Source organism: Pseudorca crassidens, chromosome 10 (assembly GCF_039906515.1).
Source record: "Pseudorca crassidens isolate mPseCra1 chromosome 10, mPseCra1.hap1, whole genome shotgun sequence".
Classification (NCBI taxonomy): Eukaryota; Metazoa; Chordata; class Mammalia; order Artiodactyla; family Delphinidae; genus Pseudorca; species Pseudorca crassidens.
The window spans coordinates 103,687,998-103,703,115 of record NC_090305.1 but is presented as its reverse complement, the minus strand read 5'-3'; the positions used below and the strand labels follow the sequence as shown (position 1 = coordinate 103,703,115).

Sequence of the window (15,118 nt, the reverse complement as noted above, 5' to 3'; positions counted from 1 at the left end):
CATTGTGTGATGTGGCCATGCTCCAGCAATGAAGTCTGGCTGAAAACCCCATGTGAATGAGTCAGGGTTCTCCAGTGAACCAATAGGATGTGTGTGCGTGTGTGTGTGTGTGTGTGTGTGTGTGTGTGTGTGTGTGTATACATACATACAGACAGATAGATGTTGATATATCGATATACAGATATATTGACATAGATAGATATAGATCGATTTATTATAAGAAATTGGCTGACGTGATTTTGGAGACTGAGAAGTCTAGACCAAGGAAAGCTAATGTTGTAAGTTCCAGTTCGAGTCCTAAGGCTGGAGAAGACCAGTGTCCCAGCTCAAAGACTGGCAGAGAGAAAGGATTCTTTCTTACTTAGCCTTTTATTCTATTCAGGCCTCCAGTGGATTGGGTGAGGGCCACCCACACTGGGAAAGGCAAGCTGCTTTACTCAGTCTACTGATTCAGATGTTAATCTCATCCAGAGACACCCGCACAGACACACCCAGGATAATGTTTGACCAAATATCTGGGTGCCCTAAGGCCAGCCAAGCTGACACATGAAGTTAACCATCACGCCACGTTAGCCATAGGCCCCTCTACCCAGCACACTCAAGGAGAGGCCAGCCTAGGCCAGAGCACACAGTGTGAAATCATGCCCCCAAACTCAAGGTGATGGCATTGTGAACCTTCTGGGGAAAGGAGCTAACATTTATCAAGCCTCTGGCAAGTTTGCGCCAGGCTAAGCCCCATGGCTAGGAGTGATCTCATTTAATGCTCCTGATCACCCTCAGAGGAGGGTTTGTGCTTTTTCCTTTGCAGCTGAGGGAACTGAATCCCAGGGCAGCAAAGTGTGGCAGAGCTGGAGCCCCAGCTTGACTACTACGAGGCTCACGCTTGTCCGCAGCATCAACCAGGCTTACAAATGACTCGACCCAAATGTATTAATTACAAGAACATTACCGCTGTATCCAACAGACCCCCAAATGCATAGTGGCTCAAATATGATATAAGCTTATTTCTTAACTAATGTGAAGTCCCAAACCACCTTCTCCATGCAGTGATTCAGAGATCAAGTTTCTTCTGTGTTGTGACCCCACTATTTCCACATGGTTATATAAGTTGAGCTGGTGAAAAGGGAAACAGGAGTCAGGGAAGTTTGAGAGGCGTGGAAGAGGCTTACATCACATAATACAGATATAGATATATTCTTTTTGTTGCACATATATACAATGGAATATTACTCAGCCATAAAAAGAAACGAAATCGAGTTATTTGTAGCAAGGTGGATGGACCTAGAGTCTGTCATACAGGGTGAAGTAAGTCAGAAAGAGAAAAACAAATACCGTATGCTAACACATATATGTTGAATCTAAAAAAAAAAATGGTTCTGAAGAACCTAGGGGAAGGACAGGAATAAAGACGCAGATGTAGAGAATGGACTTGAGGATATGGGGAGGGGGAAGGGTAAGCTGGGACGAAGTGAGAGAGTGGCATAGACATATATACACTACCAAATGTAAAACAGATAGCTAGTGGGAAGCAGCTGCATAGCACAGGGAGATCTGCTCTGTGCTTTGTGACCACCTAGAGGGGTGGGATAGGGAGGGTGGGAGGGAGATGCAAGAGGGAGGGTATATGGGGATATATGTATATGTATAGCTGATTCACTTTGTTATAAAGCAGAAACTAACACACCATTGTAAAGCAATTATACTCCAATAAAGATGTTAAAAAGTAATAAAAAAATAAAATAAACCTAACGTTAAGCAAAAGAAAAAAGATACAGATATAGATATATAGTATCAATACACACACAGAGACACACACACACACACACACACACACTGTCTTAGATTAGACCAAGCCTTAGGGACGCTTGGTGCAAGCATTTATTTAGGGAAAGCTCAGGAGTACCTGGTAAGGGAGGGAGGGAAGCCGGATGAGGCAGGGAAGAAACCAAGCAGGGAGGTGGTTTCAGAAGTCTGGCCTCAGCCTGACCCCACAGGTTGCTCTGGAGCACGAACGATACTTGAGGGAACAATACTTTCCCCCATCCCACGGGAAGAGTGTAACATCCCAGACGCCACCCCGCACACCCCCAGAAGGCTCCTGTTGGCTGAAAGCCATTCTCAGGAGAAGGTGCAGCCAGAGCTGTTAGCAGCCAACACACACAGCAGCTGGGAGGTGGGTGCACCGTCTGGTGACAGGGATCTGGGTGGAGCGCTTGCAGCATCTACTATGAGTGGAGAGAAAGAAAAGTTTCCCGCAGGAGAGGTTTTTGACCAGGGTCACAAAAAATAAGAGTTTTCCAAGAGCGGGGAATTAAAAATCCTGATTTGGTACCTACTGTGAGCCAAGTGCTCTCCCCACATCTGGGCTTGTCTTGTCCCCGGATGGCAGCCCTGCCATCCTGTATGTGAGTGTCTGTTCCTGCCTGGACTGTGTGTGGCCTTCTGAGGGCAAGTTCTGGGTCCATCTGCTTTCGACCAGTGGCCCTTTCTCCAGCTCCATACTGTGTGCCAGGCCCGCAGGTGCCAGAATCCCCAAGGTGCTGGGGGACAAGTGAGGGACACAAACATGTAGGCAAATGGGTCACAAGACTGGCCAAAATACCCCAGGAGTAGTCCCAGCACCTGGCCTTGTGCTCATGTAGGAGAGGGGCTAAGTGTTTGGTGAATGACAGAAGAATGTCCTTCCCAGTCCTCCCAGGTCTCCAAGGGCTTGCTGCATCCCTGACAGAGTAAGGTGCTCAGTAGATATTTGTGAAGTGGCTGTCCCCGGGGCTGGATTTGGGCTCAGAAATTGTTTTCTGTTCACTCTTCACTGTGGCTAAGCTGGACGCTGAGTTAGGGAATGTGTCTATACAGACCCCAGGGCTGCCATCCTGTCCTTGGTCCCCACCCCAGTAGACAGGTCTAATGCCAGGTCCCAGCGGTCCTCCTCCCCCTTTCCCCCATCCCTGGTGTCTTTGTAGGAACATGGTATTTAGTGCCTTGGGTGCTAGAATGAGAAATGTGTGCTTTGGTTCTACATCCACTGTGACCACTGTCTTTGTCAGCCAGGGCTGCCATAACAAAATGCCACAGACTTGGTAGGATTTAACCAAAATCTATTTTCTCACAGTTCTGGAGACTGGGGGTTCAAGGTCAAGGTGCCACCAGGGTCAGTGTCTGGTGAGGCTCTCTCTCTGGGTTGCAGACGGCCACCTTCTCACTGCATCCTCATGTGACCTTTCCTCATGCTCCCATGGAGAGAGAGACCTCTGGTGTCTCTTCCTCTTGTTATCAGGGCACTAATCCCATCTTGAGGGCCCTACCCTCACGACTTCACCTAAACCTAATCACCCCCAAAAGCCCCACTCCAAATACCATCACATTGGGGGTTAGGGCTTCAACGTATAAATTTTGGAGAGACACAGTTAAGTCCATAGCCACCATCTATGGTGTTGGTGCAGGGCTTAAAGGGCGAATGAGGTGTAAAAAGTCCCTGCCCTCATGCAGCTTAAATTCTAGAGGGAAGGGGGGAAATGGGGGAAAGTTATGAGGTATAATGAGATATAATGAGTGGTTAGAAGAAAACAAACAGGCTGTGACAGAGGCAAAGTAGAATCTACTTTGAGAGGAAGATCAGGGAAGGCTCCTCTGAGGAGGTGGCCCTTCAGCTGAGATTTAAATGGCAAGGAGAAGGTAGTCATGAGAGGGTAAGGGGAGCATGTTCTAGGCCCAGAAGAGAGGAACAAGCTGAGCCAGTTGGAGGCACTAAATGAGGACTCTGGCTGCTGCAAGATTTAGAGGAAAGGAGGCCATGGTCAGAAATGAGGTTGAGAAAAATGGCAAAGCCTTATCCCAAGGGCTCTGTGGTCCCGTAAGGAGTTTGGATTTCACTCTCAGGGCAACAGGAAGCCATGTAGGGTTTCTGATAGAGAAAGACATGGTCAGGTTCACGTTGCCAGAAGTTCCTTTGGGATTCTTTTGGAAGTTCCTTTGGGATGGCGTGCAAAGGTCCATTCTGCAAAGGAATGGACTTCAAGAGAGGATGAAAGAGGGGTGGTCAGAGGCTGGGGAAAAAATTGAGCTAATTGGTGGTCTGGGGCAAAGCAGGGGGACGCAGAAAAGGTGGTGGAAGCTACACCACTTGGTCCTAACTCTTTACCTCGTGAGGCCTTACCCTTTTGCACTTTAACTTTGCAGCACCTGTTCCTTCGTGGTGGACTTGGCCCGTGAGTTGCTCCAATCAATGGGATGTCAGCAGATGTGACCGCAGCAGAGCCTAAAATAGGCCCATGCACTTGGGGGATGTTCATCCTGAGCCTCTGCCATCACTATGCACTGGGCTGGCCTGGCGGAGGATGGGAGACGTGTGCAGTTGCCCCAGGCCAAGGCCAGCCTAGATCCATGGCCAGCCAGCAACCCCCAGACACATGAGAGTCCATCCAAGATTAGAGAACTACCCAGCCCACCCCCAGCTGATCCTGGGCACATGAACAGATGCTATCATTGGATTCCCTGAGGTCTGGAGTTGTTTGTTACGCAGCAGTACAGGAGCCCCACTCTGATCCTTGGGGGATACATTCCAAGACCCCCAGTGGAAGCCTAAAACCACGAGCAGTACCAAAATCTATATAGACTATGCTTCTTTTATGATAAAATTTAACTTAGAAATTAGGCACAGTCAGAGAAAATATCTGAGATGCTGTCATCACTACTCTTGCACTTTGGGACCATTGTTAAGTAAAAGAAGGGCTACTTGAACACAAACACTGTGATACCAGGACAGCCGATCTGAAACCAAGACGGCTGCTAAGTGACTAACTCCGGAAGCGAATCTAGTGTGGATGTGCTGGACAGAGGGATGATTCACGTCCCAGGTGGGAGGGAGCAGGACAGCGCGAGATTTCATCACACTACTCAGAACAGTGAGCGATTTAAAACTTCTGAAGTGTTTATTTCTGGAATTTTCCACTTAAAATTTCAGACCACAGTTGACCCCGGGTAACTGAAACCAAGGAAAATGAAACCGCGGCTGGGTTGGGGGGTGGACTACGGTATTGTCTTTCTAGATAGCAGATACAGGAGGAGATAGAACCAGACCACATTGCTGAGGTTTGTATGTGAGAGTGAGGGGTGGAGGGAGTCTGGAGGACCCCAGTTTTCTGGGTAGATGGCGTCCCCTAAATAAAGACAAGGAAGAGGGGTTTTGGAGGCTAACAAGGAAGCAGGTTTGTGGAGAGGATCAGAAGTCCCGTTCTCTTCGCTCTGAAGGACAACAGCGAGTCACTGAGGGCTCTCGAAGCAGGACAGTGACCTGGGACGGGAAGGAAGGGGGTATCCTGAACTGAATTCTCCCTTCCCCAGTGCGTTCCCCTTCACCGCCCCCCCACCGCCCCCCGTGGGTCTTTCCCAGAGGTTGAACTTAAACAAATGTCTTTTGTCCATTCTGTTCCCAGAGAGAAACAGACCTTTTCTCCCCTTTTCCAGTTGCTAGGACACTAATCTGTTTGAGAAAGGCGTGGGAACATCTGGTTGGCAGGAATAGAGCTTCCGGGAATTTCCTTTGTATCTGTGATTCTGTCATCTCTCCTGGTGCTCCTGAGGGCCAGGGCTCTCCAGCCCTCCGGCTGGTCGCCTGGGCAGCAGCGAGGAGGGCAGGGCCCCTTTCAGTGAGCACTGCCTGGGTGCTAGTAAGTCCAGGTGCATGGGTGCTGCTGCCCACACCAGAGGGGCCAGCACTCAGAGTAAAGGGCCCACCTTGGCTTTTTCCCGCTTTATCTTTCTTCCAAACACAGACATTAGTTTTGTGTCTGTTACTACCTGTCTCCCTCACTAAGCTCCGTGAGGCCAATGCTTTGATTTGTCACCACTGTACCCCTGGTTCATAGAAAAAGGTCTGACACGTAGTAATAATAGTACTAAACGTTTGTGGAGGGCTTACCAGCTGCATGGTGTTTTTGTGATTTCTTTAGATATACGAATCCTTTTAGACTTCAAAATGACCCTTCAAAACTTGGGTAGTGGGCTTCCCTGGTGGAGCAGTGGTTGAGAGACCGCCTGTCGATGTAGGGGACACGGGTTCGTGCCCCGGTCCGGGAAGATCCCACATGCCGCGGAGTGGGTGGGCCCGTGAGCCATGGCCGCTGAGCCTGCGCAGCCGGAGCCTGTGCTCCGCAGCGGGAGAGGCCGCAACAGTGAGAGGCCCGCATACCGCAAAAAAAAAAAAACAAAAAACAAAAAAAAACTTGGGTAGTATTTTTTGTCTCCATTTTATAGGTGAGGAAACTGAAGCACAAAGAGATGAAACAACTTGCTCAAGGAAGTAGCAAAACTGGGAATCCCAGGCAGTCTGGCCCCCAAACCTGTGTTCAGAGAGGAAAGACAATTTGTTGAATGAATCAATGACCTTTTCCCAGCTCACACAGGGGAACTGGGGTCAAGAGTCCCATCCCCTCCCTCACACACACAATAGCAGCAGGGCTCATTGCTCTCATCTTCGTGGGATGTGGGCTTCCAGGAGGGTGGGGCTGGGTTTCCCCTGCTGCTTCACCTGGCCGGGAGACCACAGGTGGGCTCTGCTCAGAACCATCAAAGGGCTAGGTCACAGGTTTCCCTCCAGGCCACCAGCACCTTGCCAAGCTCCAGGCACCTTCACCATCTCCGATGGAGTGATGAGCAGGGGCTGTGCACACGGGGTAAGTCAGATGGAACCAGACAGGTCCTTCCTGCTGCTCTCTCAGCAGTGGTCCTTACTGGTTGCCCAAGAGGACAGGCAGACCCCCTCAGCCCTGGGCCCCTTGTCTGCAGCCCCTCATGCCTCGTCTTCCGCTCCTTTTCTCAATCTAGAAAACCGTTCAAAATTCTGAGGCCCAGGTCACCTGGCTTTTCATCTGTTCTTCCCAAATCTATCGATTAGAACACCAACCAGCCTGTGCACTGACTCACCCAAAAGGCCAAACTCAGGAAAATCAAAATGGCGTTTGAAACTTATCAGTCTTGGCCTTGGATTTCAAAGTTCCCAGCATTTGAAACTCAAAAGTCTTAACTTTCAAACTAGAAAGTGTTTGCTTTTGAAATTCTTGGCATTTGAATCCAAAAAGTCTAGACTTTTAAAACTCAAAGCTTCTCCCCACTCCCCCCACCACCACCCGCCCTGCCCTCCCGCCCCTGCCATGTTTCTGTTTATCATTCTTTTTCTGAAACAATGTCAGATGGGAGAGAGCAAAGGACTGGGGAAAGGGCGGCTCTGTGTGTGTGTGTGTATGTGTGTGTGTGTGTGTGTGTGTGTGTGTGTTCATATGTGTGGGGAGGAACATCAGTAAATACCTGTGCATGAAGGGTTAACCAAACCCTTTCTCCTTCTCTTAAGAACAAATCCGACCTTGGGTTCACTTACTATCTCTGTTAACCCTAGAAACCGGAGACAGGTGGCATGTCAGCTGTGTTGCCAGGCAACATTGCTTATGTTAAAAATGACTCTTGATTGGTAAATTGCATCTGGACTGGAAGGACCATGAATGAATTATAAATGCCCGATGGGGACGCCAAAATGTTAAGCTTCCCTGTGTACAAAGAGTCTTATAACTGGGCGTGTCCCTTGCAGGCTCCCTGGAAACTTTGCATATGGAGTTTTTGTTAAAAAAGACAGTGACTCCTGAGGCATGAGTCTTTGAGATCCACACTTCTTGCCTAGTGTGGACTTCATCTCCTGGACCTAAGTCGTCACCTGAGGACCAGACACTCCTGAGCTGCTGAGCTGCTGTGGGAAGTCGCAGGGATGGGAAAGGCCTGGTGCTGCCCTCAGGCAGGCTGTTTCTTGGACTGTGTCTTGAGCGACCTATGGTCAGATACGAATTTCATTGTCTAGTTGAACCCAGAGAAGACCCCCCCTGGTGGCTTCCCCCCATTAGCTCACATCTCTATTTCAGGTCCAGCTAGGGAGGCACTTGGGATACACAACTTAGCTGGAGAAATGTCTAAAGGAAGGGGAACGCATATTGTATAAGAATTCATCTCATCTCACAACACCCCTTTCAGGTGAGGATAACCACACCCATTTTACAGATGAGCATACTGAGGCTCCCAGAGGTAAAGAGACTTGCTGAAGGTGACGCAAAAAGCTAATGGCAGAGCTGATGTCAGGAAGACACCAAGTACTGACAAATATTGGTTCAAGTACAGGCTCTGTTGGATATGAGCCCGCAGACCTTGTGGGCTATTCTGAACCTCAGTCTCTTGCTCAAAATAAATGGATGTAATCATATTACCATACAGGAAGCCTGTAAAGCTTGAGATAGTCTACTTTGAGATGTCAGGTGCTACAGTGCAACAGAATTCAAAATCTTACCCCAGTCTCCCCCCTCTGTCTGCTGCCAACCCACCCCACGGTCTGTACTATCTGACAACAGTCTCTAGCTGCCATTGGCTGCACGGCAGATGTCCCCAGTTCTGCAGGGCAGCATTTCTGTGTCACAGATTGTCCTAGGGCACAGGTAGAACAGAGGTTCTGGCTGTGTTTACCATGCATTCCAGAATTGCCTCTGGCAAATGTGAGTAAACATAGCTGTTGTTAAAGCAGCTGGAAAGAATCCACCCATTCAATAAATATTTGATGAACACCTACTATGTGTGGGGCATTGTGAATACTATTATCTCTGAGCACACATAATCCTTGCCCTTACAGTTTCAGTCTAGTTAGGGAGACAGACATGAATCTAGTAACCCCTCAAATTAATATATAGGTTTTAAAACCCAGCAAATGTTACAAAGACAATTGCAGGGTGCCATGAAAACTTGTAACAGGTGGTCTGTTGTAAACTACTGGAGTTAATGCCCACCCAGCCTCATGCCCTCATTTTCTCAATTTTCCCTTGGGGACCCACTTTTACCTTCTACCAGTCCATATGATTCAGGTGGTGATGGTGAGTTTAGGGTAGGTACATGACCCTGGCCAATCAGAGCATTCCATTCCCTGACCACTTCAATGGTTGGTCAGAGATATACCTGTGACCTAAATCTGGCCAATGACGTTCAACTCTGGGACTTTTGTAGGGACAGTTGGGAAAAGACAGTTCTCTTTCTTCTGGGGTTTCTAAATTGGAGGATCAAAAATCTGGCTTTTCCGTGGGCGCCCCAGGCACAGCCTGCCTAAACCTGGAGTTCTCTAGAGGAAGCCTGAGAGATTTGATATCGGGCAGCTTCCTGGTGATGTCATTTGAGACTCTAAATCCAGCTATACCTGAAGCCATTACCCCCCAGGCTTTATCTGAACCAAAAATCACCCTTTTTGGCTTAAGTTAGTTTAAGTTTGTTTTTCCACCACTTGCAATTGAGAGTTTGGCCTAATACAGGACTAATGGGTCTTGGAAGACTTCCCTGAGGAGTGACATTCACTCTGATTGCTGAAGAATGGGTAAGAGTGAACTAGACAAAGAGGCCAAGTCTGAAGTCAGCAGCTTTGGCTTGAAACCCTTGAGAATTCAGGAAAGGGGAGAAGCCTTCATGCTGTGCAGGCAGAAAAAGGACAAATGAGGGGAGATCATTATGGGGAAAAGGTTAAGTCCCGAATCACACTTACACTTAAATCATTTGTTGTCTTTCATTTCAACAAACATGGAAATGCTTTTTGCTAAGACCTATATTATAATGAGTTCCCTTTGCAGACAAAAAGATACCCTTCCCTACACAGACATTCCCAGAGGACAAGGTCCATGCCTGCCTTCAAAAGCACTTCTGCTTCTGGCTTTGGAGGCAGAAAAAAAAAATTTTAAGGGAGGGGACAATTAAAACAAAAAAAGTAATAACAGACCAAAAATGAGTCCTATTTTTAAATGCAAATAACCATTTCTTAATTTACAGTTTATAACCTTGTGTAATTTTGTGTTTTAGATTATCTTAAATTTTAAGTGTTTTTTTTTTTCGTTATGAAAGTAATATAACCACATTTTGGGATGTGCAGAAGAGAAAAAAGATAACCCTTTATAATTCCCTCATTTCAACCCCAAATTGAAAAATGTAGTTTTGGGTATTATTTTTCTTCTGTCTTTTTCCTTGGCTAGTTTCGTTCAGCATATAGCCCAGCGCTTTTCACCCAGGGATTTGTTAAAATGCAGATTCTGACTTAGTAGGCCTGGGGTGGGGACTTGGATTCTGCCTTACTAATAAGCTTGCGGGAGACGCCACTGCCGTTCCAGACCATGCACTGAACCATGCAGAGTTGAGGTCAACTGCAGGCTGTGTGGCCTTAGGCAACCCACTCAGCATTTTTGCCCCAGTCCATGAGTCCGGGTTCTCAAGGGTCTTCTGTTGACCCCCAGACTGGATTAAAGAGCCAGACAATAGGAGGTGCCCAAGGCACCAACGTGTAAGTGCTGCTAAAATGTCACTAGGAAATTGGGTGGGTTTGCATAGCCTCTGAGGTGGGGGTGAGATTCTTGAAGAGGCTGCCCTAGTGGGAGGCTCCAAGGAGTTTGGGCCCTCGTGCCTTTTAAGAAGGGTGGCCCCATAATTGCAGGGCTGTGTTTTACTGAGGCAGGGGGATGCAAGTTTGGGGCCAGAGTGGAATTGCTCAGGGTGGGGAGCAGAGGTTGAACCTGCCACCCACATCTTCCTCTCCCCTTCCCATACAACATCTGCCCCTCTGCCACATGAACGCCAAACACCTATTTCATTAACCTTGGCTACTGAGGTGGGAGATAGTTAGCTTGTCCAGGGTCCCTCAGACTTTAGCCTTGACCCATGTTCACTGGGTGTGACCCAAACTGAAATCTTAGCATATTAAGCCCTTAAGATATCTGCTTGTGAGGAGGGTACTTTCTACAAGAGATGTTCAGTAAGTCTCTACAGCTCTGGTGAGGCCTGATCCACCCTCCCTTGTGCTTACCACACACAGGCATTTACCCTCTGCTCCCCTGGACTCCCACAGGAGAAAAGACCAGCCTGGTAGCCTGGCATTTGACTGTCCATGATCTGGCCCCTTCTAACATCCCTGCCTCATCTTCTTATGTCCCATACTCCAGCCATACTGAAGGACTCCCAAGTCCCACCTCCATGCCTTTGCCATGTTACTTCCTCTGCCTCAAACGCCCTTCCCTGCCTTGATCATCGAAGAACAAACTTCTATTCATCCCTCAGAACCTAGATCAGAGGCCCCCTTCTTCAGAAGCTTTCCAGACCCTTCATGCAGTGGCTGACCTCTTGCCCTGTGCCTCCTTTGTGTCTTGCACACTCCTTAGCATGACTCTTGGTAGTAGATGGCTTAAGATAAAAGATTTTTTCCTTTTACATCATTGGTTTATTTAATGGAAATGACCGTGTGGTAGAACTGCTTTGAACACAGCTGAGACAAAGGGTTAAACTGAGCCGCTGAGACTCTGCTTCTAGCATCGACTGGCTCTGAGTTCCTTTTTTTTTTTTTTTTTGCGGTACACGGGCCCCTCACTGTTGTGGCCTCTCCCGTTGCAGAGCACAGGCTCCGGACGCGCAGGCTCAGCAGCCATGGCTCACAGGCCCAGCCGCTCCACAGCATGTGGGATCTTCCCGGACCAGGGCATGAACCCGTGTTCCCTGCATCAGCAGGCAGACTCTCAACCATTGCACCACCAGGGAAGCTCTCTGAGTTCCTTTGTGTGGGAAGTTCAGCCCAGGGCTTGAAGTTCAGCCCAAGGCTCCTATCTCCCAGCAGTCTTGCAAAAGTCCCAGAATTGAGTCTCATTGGTCTGGCTTGGGTCATGTGCTGGTCCTTGAACCAGTCACTGTGGCCAGGGGATCGACAACTCTGATTGGCCTAGCCTGAGTCGCATGACACCCCTGGAGTCCAGGAACTAGAATGGGGAGGGGCAGCTTCTGGAGGGAAAAATCATGGTTCTGGAACCTGAGGCCAAGTGGGTACCCAGCAGCCAGAACCCACAAGTGCCTACCACAGACGCCTCTTAGAGCCCTTTTCACACTGTACAATTATTTGTTCATATGTCTGTCCGCCAGCTGGTAGGGAACAAGGGTCCTTCTCATTTATAATTCCAGAACATCATTCCAGTCCAAGGGAAGAAGAGCTTATTAAGTGGCCATTAAATTGTACGTTTTAGGCATTTCCTTGCTATGTGACCTACATAGCAAGTAAATCAGAACAGAGTCTGACAAAGATTTTTGTGACATGTATATTAAGGTAATACTTCCTGACATTTAAAACATCATAAATTGAGTGTTTTCTCAGTGTCCGTGTCCATATAGGGTGAGTCCATATGCCTCTCGTGGAATCCTCACAACACTTGGGAAAGGAGACTCTCTCCTTGACAGGTGAGAAAACGGGGGCCCAGATGACTTAAGTAGCTTATCAAGGTACCACAGCTGGCTAGTGGCATTGCTGGGAGTTAATCCCAGGCAAGCTGACTTTCCAAGAGTTTCTGATGGTTTGCTGAAGGGGTTGTTAATTCAGGGGGACAGAGGGAAGGATCTTGGGATCACCTTTGGGGCTTTTTGAAAATATTCCCCTGTCTTAGTTTGAGTTCCCTCAGAGGCGGACCCTGAGTGGAGAATTTAAGTGCATGCATTTTTCTTGGGAGGGGATCCAGGGTGCATGGCTGACAGAGCCCAAGTGAGACAGAGAGAGGAAAGCAGCCAGTGAAACTTGCTCAGATGTGGACACTGCTGGGGACAATTGGAGCGGAAAGCCATGGGGACTAGCTGAGGGTCAGGGAGGAAGTAGCTCACATTTGTCCTACCTGAGGGGTGAGGGAGCTGGCATGCTTACACCCCGACTCTCTGCAGCCATTGGTTGGGGCTGTTCCCAGGGGGCGGTGCTTTGCCAGCATGTCCGGCAGCCAGAAAAAGGCCTCAGGCCCCAACAGATGGACAAGCCAGGGGCCCTCGCAGGACACTGACAGAGGCTGCTGGGACCCTTGTCCTCCCAAGCTGGGAACTACTCTGTAGAATCACAGACCAAAATATCTGAAATTGGGGCCATCCCAGACCCTTAATGGTGGAGCAGCTCAGCCACCTGCCTCATTCCCAGAGCCCGAGGAGCCCGAGGGGTAGGTGGCCGGCAACAATAGATGCTCTTGCAATATTATTGAACATTGAATGATTTCTCTTTGCCCCCAAGAAAGTACAGGACCAGAATTGCCTGAATACCACATAGCCGGCATAAGATGGAGATTGTCAAGAGCGGGATCTGGTAGGAAAGCAGCCTCCTGGACGGCGCTCAGTGAGAACAGGGACCCCCTCTGCACCAGCGCAGCAGCCGGGACATCGTAAGTGCCAATCCATATTCACTTATTGGACAAGTGATTGGATAGTCTGAGACGTTGTCTTGAATCCCAAACTCAAGACTAAAGTGGGGCTACCCCAGAGCTGAGAGCAACGGGCTTGCCTCTGAGCAGGGGCACTTCTACAGTGTGGATGGTGCCCCTTGGGGCTGGGTAGCCACCCTGGCTTCACGCCTCCATGTCCTGGGTTCTGGACCCGAGAGAGAGGCAATGGTCCACTGACCGTGGTGCCTTGTGGAAACTGTCACAGTCAGGGAGCAGCAATTTGGGGCTTCACACATTCAGACTGTGACATTTCAGAGGGGTCACATTCTATGTTAATTTGAGGCAGTGCTTTGTACAACATTAACAAAGCCCTATTTTAAATGCAAAACTGAAGGTAATACAAATATTGCCCCCTACACACACACACACACACACACACACACACACACACACACACACACACACACACACACACACACACACACACACACACACACACACACCAGCGAGTGGAAGGAAATGCAAGTGTCAAGCATTTTCATAGCAGGCAGGCCTCCACAATTCTAAGTCATACTGCACTGCTGCCACACGGTGGCGCCACTCAAACCATAAACAAGTTGCCTCTGTCCGGTGCTTGGGGGTCTTGAATTATGAGAGTTTTGAATTATGCACGGTCTTCCGGAACACATTCCTCACACACTCCTCGTTGTGTTTTTTGCGTTGTGCTGTTTAAAATGTTCATTCTTTCATTCGAATAATTTAAAATATATTACTTTGTGTTTTTTTGTGGTACGCGGGCCTCTCACTGTTGTGGCCTCTCCCGTTGCTGAGTATAGGCTCCGGACGCGCATGCTCAGCGGCCATGGCTCACGGGCCCAGCCGCTCCGCGGCATGTGGGATCTTCGCGGACCGGGGCACAAACCCGTGTCCCCTGCATCGGCAGGCGGACTCTCAACCACTGCGCCACCAGGGAAGCCCAAAATATATTACTTTGTGACACCATTTCTTCATTGTTTAGTCTATCAGGCTGGCTTAGCGTCCTGGTCCCTGAAAGGCCCCAGAGATTTGCTTTCCTGTTGACCCTGGAAAGTCATCCATCCATCCCCTTCCCTCATCCATCCATCCCCAGAGACTTCTATGTGTATGTTCACGAAGCAAATACTCCCCAGCACCCACTCTGGGAAAGGTCTGGTGTTGGGAACTGGAGATCAGAGATGGACCACCCAGGACTCCCCAGCACCTAGAGGCTGGGGGAATCCAGGGAGGCCTCCTGGAGGAGGTGATGCCTAAGTTGAGTCTTGACATCGTTAGGTTGAGAGTGTGGACGTGAACATGAAATTATTAATTACCCACCTAAGTATTTGTGTCATTGGCTGGATAACAAGCTCCTTGAGGGCAGGAAACACCTATTCACCTATTTTTCTGCCTTTCTAGTTAACATGGAACTGGCAAGTGAATTAAGTATAATAAGTGCTTACAGCCATGCCTGACTATGCAAATGTAGCTGCTATGATGGTGTTGTCATGCTGTTGTTGTTGCTTTTAGCCAAATCACTGTATATGGAATAAATGAAAGAGTGCAATAAGCAAGTGGTGTGGTGGAAAGAGCCTCAGACCAGAGATCAAAGGCTTGGATTTGAATCCAGGATTTGCCTTTGACTAGCTCTGATCCTCAGGTCACCATCTATAAAATGGGGCTAATAAAATCTTTCAGGACTGGGTGTTATGATGGTGAAACGAAATTAGAGGACACACACATAAAGCATCCAGCGTACAGTAGATGTTCAATGCTAATTCTGTTCACCCTTCTCATGTTATGGTCCCCGGGTACTTAGCACCAGACTAGGCAAGCGTATGGGCTCAATAAGTATTTATTAATGGTTTGATGACTAA

General features: G+C 48.6%; 1 long non-coding RNA gene across 1 annotated transcript; it reads left to right on the top strand.

The window, feature by feature from the left end:
* Positions 1-12,063: 12,063 nt before the first annotated feature.
* Positions 12,064-14,913, top strand: LOC137233151 (uncharacterized). Its single transcript, XR_010947322.1, has 3 exons — positions 12,064-12,273; positions 13,079-13,226; positions 14,063-14,913. It is a non-coding gene; the product is annotated as an uncharacterized lncRNA (long non-coding RNA).
* The last annotated feature ends 205 nt before the right edge of the window (positions 14,914-15,118 follow it).